Source organism: Micropterus salmoides, unplaced genomic scaffold (assembly GCF_014851395.1).
Source record: "Micropterus salmoides isolate LMB-PRFRI ecotype aquatic unplaced genomic scaffold, ASM1485139v1 Ms_hic_scaffold_1, whole genome shotgun sequence".
Lineage (NCBI taxonomy): Eukaryota > Metazoa > Chordata > Actinopteri > Centrarchiformes > Centrarchidae > Micropterus > Micropterus salmoides.
Window position 1 is genome coordinate 34,981,414 of NW_024040040.1, and position 11,360 is coordinate 34,992,773.

Consider the following 11,360-nt stretch of genomic DNA (forward strand, 5'->3'; position numbering starts at 1 on the left):
TGATTTGATTAAGGAAGACTGCAGCCAGAGTGAAAGTGTGCTTCCTGGTTATAGCTCAGGACAACTGGGTGATTTTTTCCCCCTCCAGAATCACTATGTGATAACTCTTGACCTTACACTGTAGCTTTGGAGTCAAAGAGAGTCTTCAGAAAAAGCTTGGCTCATTGTGAATTGTGAAAACAATCTTCTCAACACAATCGACCTTTGTCATGTATTGTTTGCAAAATGAAAAGGCCTGCAATCGGAGAACAAATAAAAAGGTCAGATGGAAAGTACTGAAAAGGTGAAACCGCGGCCAGGATGTGTTGACAAAGATGAGAGAGTGCAGAAGAAAGGGGTAAGTGAGAAGAGGAACGGGGGGAAAACGGGTCGGTTAAGGAGAAGAAACGGTGAGAAATCAAGTCTCCAGAGTGTGAAAGGCCAACAGCCCACGCTGTGATTCCATCTGGCCTCTTCGCTCAGCATGTGTGTGTTTGAGCGAGTGGAAGAGCGCCAGAGCGAGAAATGACTCTGTATACGTGTTTGTGTATGTAAGCGCGAGGCTGCATATGTGTGTTTTTGTACCAGTACATGTGTGCTTGTCTATTTGCAAGTTCATGCATGCCTACAGCGTGCGTGTGTGTGTGTGTGTGTGTGTGTGAGGATGAAAGCGTCCACAGCCCCTCCGTGCTACAGTGTGTGTCATTGCCCAGGAAGTCAATGGGGACACATCTGTGATACTATCGGTACATGAGGCTGCTCAAGACAAAAACTTCAACTTGAATATTTGAGCTTGGTTGCGAAGTTGTATTTAACAGCTGATTTCCAAAGGTAGATACAGGTAGTAAATATAGTAGCGTTGTAGTACTCCAGATCGGTCTTGAAGGTCTCTGTCTCGTCTCGGAATCAACAGCATTTCTACTCGGCCTTTTCATGGTCTCAAGCATCTCGTGATTTTTTTTCAAGACAGTAAAGACCACTTTGGGAATATCAGTAAATTGCCTGTGCATTGTCTGATTTATTTGTTAACATCCTAACTATCATTGGATGTAAAAGTTACTGCTTCAAATGCAACCAATAACATGACTCATTACTACTTTTGTTACTATTAACGGCTGTCACCCCTCCCTGTTGTTGTGCTGTGGCTGTCTCAGAGCAGGAGGATATGTCCGCAAAATCTACATAATGAAATTTGGCTACCTAAACCAGAATAAGACGAAGATAACACACAGCAATCTGTGAATTCTGCAATGCAACACTTACAGAGAGGTCTGGGACCACGTTAAACTTTTATTGCATAAACAAAGGTAAACTATGTGTACATGACGTTAGCAAAGCTAGCAGGCCTACCTCATCACATGGCCCACCTGCTAGCAAGTCATTCATACCAAGTTTACATGACCCTGGACTTACTCCGAAAGTCCACTGAGTCCGTCATGCGTTAAGGCGACGCCGCGGTCGTTGCATTTGCTCACACCAGAAGCGCTGCAGTGCATCCTAGAAGCATCTCTACGCTCTGCTGAGAATATGCAGCTAGTGTATTTTTGACGGAAGATGCTAATGAGATTCCCATTTGTTTGAAATACAAATGTTACTTTGTGATTTATGTTTGTAACATGTCATGTAACATGTCAGTTTAGAATATAGTGTTTTTTGTTGGTAAGTCATTCTGGTTTACTATTGAAACCAGGAGTGAAGTGATTGTTTCATTTGATAAGAACGGCTGAATTTTTATAACATTTTTATTGGAAGTGAACTGCATGCCGTGTCTTCAATCAACTGACATAAACTTCGCAGCCCTCATAGGGGGCCCCCCACCTAGCTGGGGCCCTGGGCCAGCCACCCCCATGCACCCACGCTACCTCCGCTTATGTATATACTGTATGTTTCAGGACACTAGTTTCAGTTGTTTGCCAATTATTTGTCACCTAGCTAGGTGCACAACCTACCTAATTTAGTTAACGTTTAGTTAATATTGGGTGAAGTAGCTGAATGCAGTGCTAACTTTGTGAGAGATTGAGGGGACAGGGCATGTGGTGAGAACTTGTTCCTAAATTACATTTTTGTCTGTGATAAAAAATGATGATACAGGCCACATAAAGATATGCAGCTAATGTGTAAGTTAAAGAGGTGGTATTATGCTTTTTGTTTTTTCCCCCGCTCCTTTATTGATTTATATACCCTTTTTGTGCATGTAATAGGTTTGCAAAGTGAAAAATCCCAAAGTCCACCCCAAAGGAAGTTCCCATCTCCCACAGAAAACACTGCTCTGAAGTGCCTGAAAACAGCTCGTTTGTAGTCCAGCCGTTTCCCTTTCATCCCTTTGACGACACAGGGATAAAAGCAGCTACTCCGACACGCTCTCAAAAACACCAGTGGGAAAACACTGAGCTGCAGCACACACTTCTCCTCTCCCTTCCAAACACTAGCTACCCTCCAGGCAGTCAATGGACATAAAGTTGTTACTGTGATGTAGAGACAGAGCTCAGTTAAAACTTTAAGGATGAAAGACACTTTTGTTACAGATTAATAACTCACCACTCTTTCTCCAGTCTATGGGTGCTTCTCAAGTGTCTTAATTGCATCCACGTTTCCCTCACTTGCGTCTTTTCCTTGCCAACCAAGCCAAACCAAGCCAGGAGAGAAGGGACGAGGAAATATGTTTTTAGAGACATGCAACGTCCTTTCCTCCGAAGCGTCACATGAAGCGACGTCCGTTTCTGATGACGGCGGCATCTGATCACAGCTGGATCAGCTGTCAGTCGGCTCTGTAGAGACTTGATGGAGTTTGTATCTGCACACATGTGCGCTGTTCTGATACGAATAAAGTCTCAGTTATCAGTGCACAGCAGCATGATTCTCTCTTTAGCTTTTACCTGTTTAACAAACACCTGCACATGAATAATTATAGGTTTCTGTGTCCTGCTCAGAGGCACAGTATCATTTGGCACAATACTCACATTATCTGCATTTATATTTATTGATTCTGGTTGTGAATTTGTTACTGAATAACCCAGAATATGATGTCTTTATGATTTATTAAGCTAAAAGTTTAAGAGAAATTGAAATTATGTTACTCTAAGTCGATGCTCAGTTTTAGGCTTTCAGTTTATTTTCTCTTCTAATATCCTTTAACACTAGCCTACTGCATAGGCTACATTAAATTTATGCAAGTCACATCACTCGTCACTGATCGATCACACGCTTTTTTTTAGCGCATCGGCTTTCATTCATAGCCTACTTTCATCAGCTGATTTTACTGGCGGAGCCGCCAGCTGCTTTCATCAGATGTAGTAGGTGAGATCGGCTGGATAAGGTGCTTTATTTTCCTTTGCTTGCTTCATTAGAGTCTTAAATGCAGTTTAGTGACTTTTCCGACATCTAACTTGTTTACTATGTTTTATAGTCGTCTATTTGGTCTAAACAACCAGCCTGAATAGACATGATGATAAATTATGTAAAACAATGTTTCTTGCTGACAGACTCTCCGACTCTCTCTGACTTTAATTTTCTCCATAATAAAAGTTGATGGGAGAAATAAAAGAAAAATAAAATCTTTCTAATAGGCTAAATGAAGAAAGTTGTATGGGGCATTTGTTGTTCAGACCTACAATGAACTCAGGTTTTAACTAGACAGTGAATCATAAAACAAATGAAATATAGCCTAACTCGTTGCAGTGATGCACTTGAGTTTAATGTTATCTGTCATGATGCATAGATCAGTCCGATAAGCTGCAGCATCCAATCAACATAACGGCTACCCAGTAAGGGGCGTGTCGGTCAGTAAAAGACTTCCGCAAAGGATGCATTGGTGTATCCTCGCTCATAGCTCCTCAGAGATCGCTCCTCGATCCTCGTTCCTTGCTCCTCGGAGCGCAAATAAGAGCTTTGGGACAGCCAGCAAGATGGCAGAGCGGAACAACTTCCGGTTCAAGCGAGGAGCGAGGAAACAACAAATAAGAGACTTGAGAAGCACCCTATGTTGCCAAGCTGGTCGGTACTTCTCATTGGCCAAGCCTTCTCTGCTTCTGATTGACTAGTAGTCCTTAACTAGAGACAAGATGTATCACTCCAATGAGCATAATACCACCTCTTTAAGTTACATCAACCTTAGCTAATGTCAACTGCACACAGCTCCCGATTTTGAAGCTACGATGGTTATGTTGATTTCGGGCTTTAGTGTTTGTATGTTGGTGTTTTTATGAGATTGTGGATTTCTCAACCCATCAAAGTCTTGGCCTTGTCTCGATCTCAATCATTGATTATGATCAAGAAATAAAATACATAATAATGCGGAGTTCTCAGCATATGTGGGTTTTGCAATCGTTTCCTTTATTAAAATCTCAGCTTTGTCCAGCTATATATGTTTTGATGATATATTTTAAATAGCCCCAATTTTGCATTGTGTTCTGATAGAGATGGGATTCACTGCATTTAGAAAATAAACACAACTCTATTTTGTTGACAAAATATTTCATTTTCAGATTTTTGTTTAGTATTTGTTTACCAACTAGACCAGAATGTAATGACCTTAACTGTTGTTTTTATCATTCAGCACAGTGATGAACGATAGCTCCTCATATTTTTCACTCTGACATCCTGTTTCAAACTGAAAAGTGCTCTGTTCCTGAATTAAACCAAAACATGTGAGGCTTTATGAAGAACAACAAAAAGTTAAAAAAAAATAAAAATTTAAAAATTTAAAAATCAGGCAAGGCAAGCAGATTTGCACTGCATACACATTTGTACAGTGTGTTTATGTGAGTGCAGGACATTTTTAGCCATATGCACAGTCTACACAGTGTAGTACCAGATACCCTGAATCAGTCCGGGAACACCAACTATCCAGGCATCTTATTGCATAAATAGCATACAGTAAGTCGGTGACCTTATAAGAATCTCTTGCATTTTACTGTGCTTTGCCCTTTTGGCCTAATTTAGCTTGCAATAATAAACATCCACATAAACATCCACACTCTATAATGCAGAAAACTGTGATTAAAAAAAGCTCCATAATCTCCTCTGCTTCAATAACAAATGGTGATGAAACAAACAGCTTTTCAAATCCCTCTGAATCCTCCCTTCTTCTCTCCTCAAGCACTGTCCCTAAATATCCCCTGACCCATTTCAGGCTTTTGTCGGAGATTGTTTAAACTGTCTTGCATAAAAGGCAGTTTGGGAGTTGCTATGATAGTGTCAACAGTTTGAGGGGCTGATTTAGTAGAGCACCATCAGACAGAAAAAGTTTATCCACTGACAGTATGCAGAGGATTCTGTCACTTTAATGAGCAAAATAGAAGCAATTTCTGCAGGTTTATTAATGGTTTTATTTTGGGTCTCTAATCCTAAAATGGTACACAGCATATCTATATTTGACTGATTTAAAACAGACATCAGTGTCAGTGTCTAGCACCAAAGGAAAGATTCAATACCACTCACCCATGAGGTTCATGCAATATAGAGCCACTGCTGTGTCCTTTAAAACGCTGACATAAAAATCATATCTCTCTTGGTAGGAGAGTATATTAATATATATATATTATTTTAAAAACATTTTGTGATACATTCATGTAGTAACTTAAAGGTCCAGTGTGTAATGTTTCTGAGGATCTAGTTACAGAAAGCAATATAAGATCCATAACTATGTTTTCAGTGCTGTATAAAGACCTTACATAATGAACCATTATGTTTTTATTTCTTTAGAATGAGCCATTTCTATCTACACACCCCACGTCCCCCCTTACATGGATGTCGCCATGTTGCGCCGCCATGTTGGGTTGCCATGTTTGTCCAGCAGCCAAAAACGGACAAACAGTGCTACAGAGTGTGTTTCATCACTACGTTCTTCATATTTATCTTCATTTTCTTGTAGAATTCTGGTCTCACCGCTACGTTGAATACATATGTTAGTATATGTTAGTAAAAATATAGTAATGCATCAGAGAATTATAATTAGAATCCATTAGATGGTGGGTAAGAACATAAGACATAATATTTAAAATAAATGTGTTCACTTAGCTCAGCTTGTAAAGTGCACGACTCTCACCTAGAAGGTTGTTTGTGAAATTTTTTCCCCCTCTTCAACAAATTGGTTATGTACTGACAGTTTTATGCGCTCACACAAAAACGTGCTGCTGTTCCGGCGTTTGATCCACATCCTTCAACTTCAATGCTTTTTCAATACCCCAGTATCTCCAGACAGAGAACATTTAGGCGAATCACGTTTAATGAAGGCTCTTTCAGAGGTGTGTCAAGCAAGCAACAGACTCTTTTAAAGTCGTTAAGAAGAAGTAAAAGCTCTCAATTCAACTCGAAATAAAGCATTGCTGCTAAAAATGTTTTCGTGCTTTTATTTTGCAGGTCCATAATCACAGACTTCATCTATTAAGTGGTTTATAATGGACTGTGGCACAGAAACAGTGACAATGTTTCACACTCTTGGCTTACATTTTCCAAGTTTACAGTCCCATCCATTGCTATCTAACATGAGTCTGTGAGAGCTTGTGATCAAACATGACACTAAGATGGCAAAAAATCTTAATGCACACATTTTACCCACCACTGTGAAGCGACACTTTTTTCCTGTAGCACAATTTGGCTCATTTGAGATTACTTCATTAGTAAATGTTGAAATAGATTTCAAAGATGTTGCCAACAAAACCTTGGCAGATGAATGTGATGAAAATCAAAAGCCAATGGTTTCATCACTCCCCTCTAAAGCTCGTCCAAAACCTGCAGTCAGCCTCAGGTTGAACTTTACCTATTTTAGTTATTGGCAATGAACAGTTCCAGTTTGGTTCTGTAAGGCAGTGACCTTCCTGTCATGGACTGTTACAGGAAGGGGACTATAAAAAAGAAGTGATGAATATGTGAATAAAGACATTTCATTTAAATGGCCTGTCTTTCATAGCAAAATAAAATGATGACATGAATACATTGCAGCCATCTGAATTCATTGAAATCCAAAGAGATTCAGCATCCTGATTTGCACAGTCCAACCAGATGCTGCCGGAATGATTTCTTATTTTTTTTTCCTGGTGGATGCAGACAGAGTGGCCTTTTACTGGGCTGCAGTAAAGAATGCCAGCCTCCTCCAGCTATTCATTATCTTAAGTGTGTCTGCAGCAGACAGTGCGCGAGTGTTCAGATGCACAATGGGAAAGACTGCTGAAACAAGCTTTTCAAAGGGGAAGATCTCACAGGACACTGTTAATTAATGATGCTGATCTCTGATTAAGATGGGCGACACGCCCATCCTGTTAGTTTGTTGCTGTAACAATGTTAGGTTTACTATTTAAAAAAAAAGTCACGGATTAATTGTTCCCCTTTTTAAAGTCTTAACAAACTTACCCCCAGGAGCAGAAAGTTACACTTTTCTGTTAATTCATAACATTTGGGGCTATAGAATTGTGTTCAGAAAATACAAAATAATTCAGTCTCCTCTTCTGGTAATTGTAAGGAAACCAAACAGAGTAGATGTCTGGTATTCTTGTTGTCCTTTAAGATCACAATTGTGAGTATACTTACACAACATAATTCTGTGCCACTCCCTAACTTGGTATTAAATAATGACTTGCCCTCTTCAATAATCATGTTTTTGGCAAATTCAGCTTCACTCAGATGTTTACATGGGGGATGAAATACAATGTATTTCACTTCTTGTGACTTGGAGCATTAATGCTGAGCTGTAACAAAAAAACATAAATGGACTTCACCTGGAAGCACCCAAAATCACTGTCTCTGAGATTGTATGTCTAAAGTGACTAGACTCTATTTTGTCTAAGAAGCCTTTTGGTCTAATGATTGCTGCAGTTTTGTATGATGTCTGAGAAAGGATGCTGTAGCGAAGTCCAGCACAGCCTGCTGACAAACTATGCACAACAGTAGCTTTGAGAGAAAAAGAGAGATGTGTTCTACCATGAATACAGAATAAAAGAGATACTACTTGATTTGAAAAGTATAAATAAATCAAGAGCAATACCAGTCAGAAAGCTCATTTTCAACTCCTCCAAACCACAGTTCAGTGCTGTCATGTTTCCGAGGCTGATCAGCCGCAGCTGATGATGTGCACCTTGACGAGTTTGAACCATTAGTGTCGTCACCGTAATGAGCCAGGAAGAGGAGCAGGAAGGGGCTGATTAAACTAATCTTTTAACTGACTTCCTTCATCTTTGACTGATTGAACTCTGAAATTGCTAAATGGTTGCTGCTACTTAAGTGAGACAGGGGAGAAACTCTACTCTGTGTAGTGAGGTGTACCTACTTATCCAGGAAACGCTACGATCCCATTGGAGACGTGTTTTTGGTCACCAGGTGAATGTTAAGTCCAATATTTGTTCTCCTTTAGCTCTGGTTTGATCTCTCCCAACTCCTGAGTAAAATATCAAGCGTTAGATCTTAACCAGCTAGCCACTAAAGGCATCAGTACACAACTATTTTTGTCACTTTTTGTGCTTTCTTGCAAGTGCAACAATGCCTTCCCACCCCAGACAGCCAGCCTTTCACCCCGCCTTCCAGTGTGGCCGTTCAAAACAGCCATACAAACATTTGCCTTTCGATGTGGTCAGATGACACGTCGTACTAAGTAGTTGTTTTCCAGTTAACTCCAGCCTTTTTATCCTTCTTTTCTTTTACAACCACAGTGCTCACGCTGTAACAGTAGTATAAGCCATAATACAGCATGTTACATAATTAATGTCTTTATGCAGCGCACAGATATAAATATAGATAGACAGTATAATCTAGACCAGAGGTTTAATGTATAAGGTATAAGTGATATGATTATTTCACTTTTAATATTCCAGTGATTCATAAGTTATAACTCAAAATATACATCTGATATAGCATAAGAAAACTATGAGAAAAATGGTAAGCTAACTCACTTCATACAGTATTGAATGGCAAATAAATAATAATAATAGTTTCAGAACAATAGTTCTCGAACAACTTTTGTAACACAAGGAAATTTGCAAAAGTCAGGTGAGGTGAACATGTTTTATTGCCTGGAAAATTCACTGTTTGTTGGTGCAAGAGGAGGCTGTTGCCTCAAAGCCAACACTTTTGTAGCAGCAATGCAGCCAGACACATTTTTGATTTATACGCATCATCAAAATGAATTGTTATTCCGACACATAAAAGGGAAGCTAATCAATTTTGTTTGTACAACTCTAGGAAAAAACTGTTACAGCAGCCAAGATACATTTTGGTGAAAAGTCTCTTTTCTTTTTCAGAGAGGTGTATAATCTGAAACAAATCTGGAAGAACAAACGGTCTCGATTGCTGGATGCTGAGGCGACACCTTAAAATCACATAGCGCTAATATACAGAGAAATCTTCATTTTTATGAGAAGAGAACTTTGGTAAATATGAACAAATCATTCAAATGAGAGAACATGACCGCTTATTTAAATTGGTTTTAAAACAGTAATATTTGCTGGCAGTGGGAAGATATAGAATGAATTTCGTTTCGCTGTCTGTTAATTATCATGGTTAATGGTGAAAAAATGACTTGAACAGACATCTTGGACTAGATGTGCAATAAAAGCAACTATTGTAAAGTTTCAATCAGTGCACAATTAACTTCCAATCAATCCAAACAAAGAGGCTATTTGGGAACACAACAGAAGGATATAGATAAAAGGGTGCTTTTGGGGTGGAAATAAAATTAGTATTTTCTCTGGAATGCCTGATTTTCAATTTCCATGATGGATCAAAAGGTTAGGGAAATTAAATTACAATCGAAAAATAGAAGAAAAAAAAAGCAATGTCTGCTTCATGTTGTATCTCTTTTTTCGTTCTCCACTTTTAAGTGTCGCTCACGCCTTAAGCAGCACAAAGCCAAGAAAATCCTGTCAGACAAAAAGAGCTCCTTATCTTCTCTCCTCTCTCCATAATAATGGAAACCCAATACATTTTATTACTTATAGAAATTCTAATAATGCTGGGTTTATAAAATTAGGCCAATCAATTGGTTTTATCTAGAGTCGGAGCTGGATGCAGCCTTAGCTGTGGAACAAGGCGAGCACTCTGAAATGACAGAAGGTACAGGGCCGGCGCTGCAGCCACGCCAGACTTCTGTATTGAGAACAGCCTGACGCTGCATCTCAGGCTGCCTCTTTCTGCTTCACTTCACTCACTTTGCAGATGAGGTTGGCAGCAGTGGCCTGCTCTGTATTTCAGACTAATTTATGACCTCTGCAGAGGAGGGTGCATTAGGAAGATCAGCCACGTCAACCTCTGCCACGCTGCAACAACTGGCCTTGAGAAGGCAGAAGAACACACCGCCATATACACACAAATGTGTGTGCGTGAGCATGTGGATTCAGTTAAAGCTGAGGAATATTAAATTTGCAGCCTTAGCTGCACTCCAATCTAAGGAGCTACTCACCATGTCTCCTCACATCTGTATGTATTCATTTATTTTTATTTGGAAGACTTTCCATGCAACAGTGCTGCCACCAAAAGAGAGAAAGATTATAATGAAGTTTATAACATTAATTGTTATTTCACATGCTGGTGTGTTAATTTTTTTTTTTAAGTAAAGGGTTTTTCTAATAATTTAGAATTGCACTCCCTCAAAGATGGGGGATTGACAAGAGACAGATATGAATGGAGGGATGGATCTACGATTCAAGTAAATGGTCAACATTTCCCATAATATGGGTCCCGTTCCAAAACACCTGCATCCTACTTTTCCTGTAATGCATCCATTAGCATATTCTCATAGAGCTATGGTGCAGAAAGTATTAGTTAGTATTAGTCCCATAAGTTGGAGCACATGTACGTCTTAGATGGACATAAAACTCTTCTGGTTGAATCAGTACAAAATAGTTTCAACTGTGTTAGAAAACATCTGACATTTGTGTACATAACAACGTAAAGTTAACTACAACTCTGGGTGCAGAGCAGGGTGAGTTGAGCCAGTTTTTACTTGAGGTGTCTTTAAAGTGAGGACATGACAGTAATGTTTCCAACTAAAATATGTACTTATATTTTAGGATGTGGTGCGTCCCTGGGAATAATCAATTTGGATCTAAAATAAACTGTTTTCAAAATTTCCAACAAAAAGTGGACTCTTGGCTCAGCTTACCCCATATGAAACTGTTAATAAACCCAGTTACATTCACCACCTCTGAGTCTGAGTACTGCATTCGAGTCCGAAGACCAGCCACAGCCCTTACAAGGATAAGTTGAGCCACATGGGGGTCGGGGGCATCAATGTTATTTCATTGTGCAAACTCAAACGCCAGGTCCCAACATTTAATTTCACTTAGATAGTGAAACATCGCAGCTATGTCTCCTAGTTGTTTCATACCAATGTATCACTTTAAAGTCATCCTGTTGATCGTCATGTCCCATGCCACCTGATGAATGGACCATTC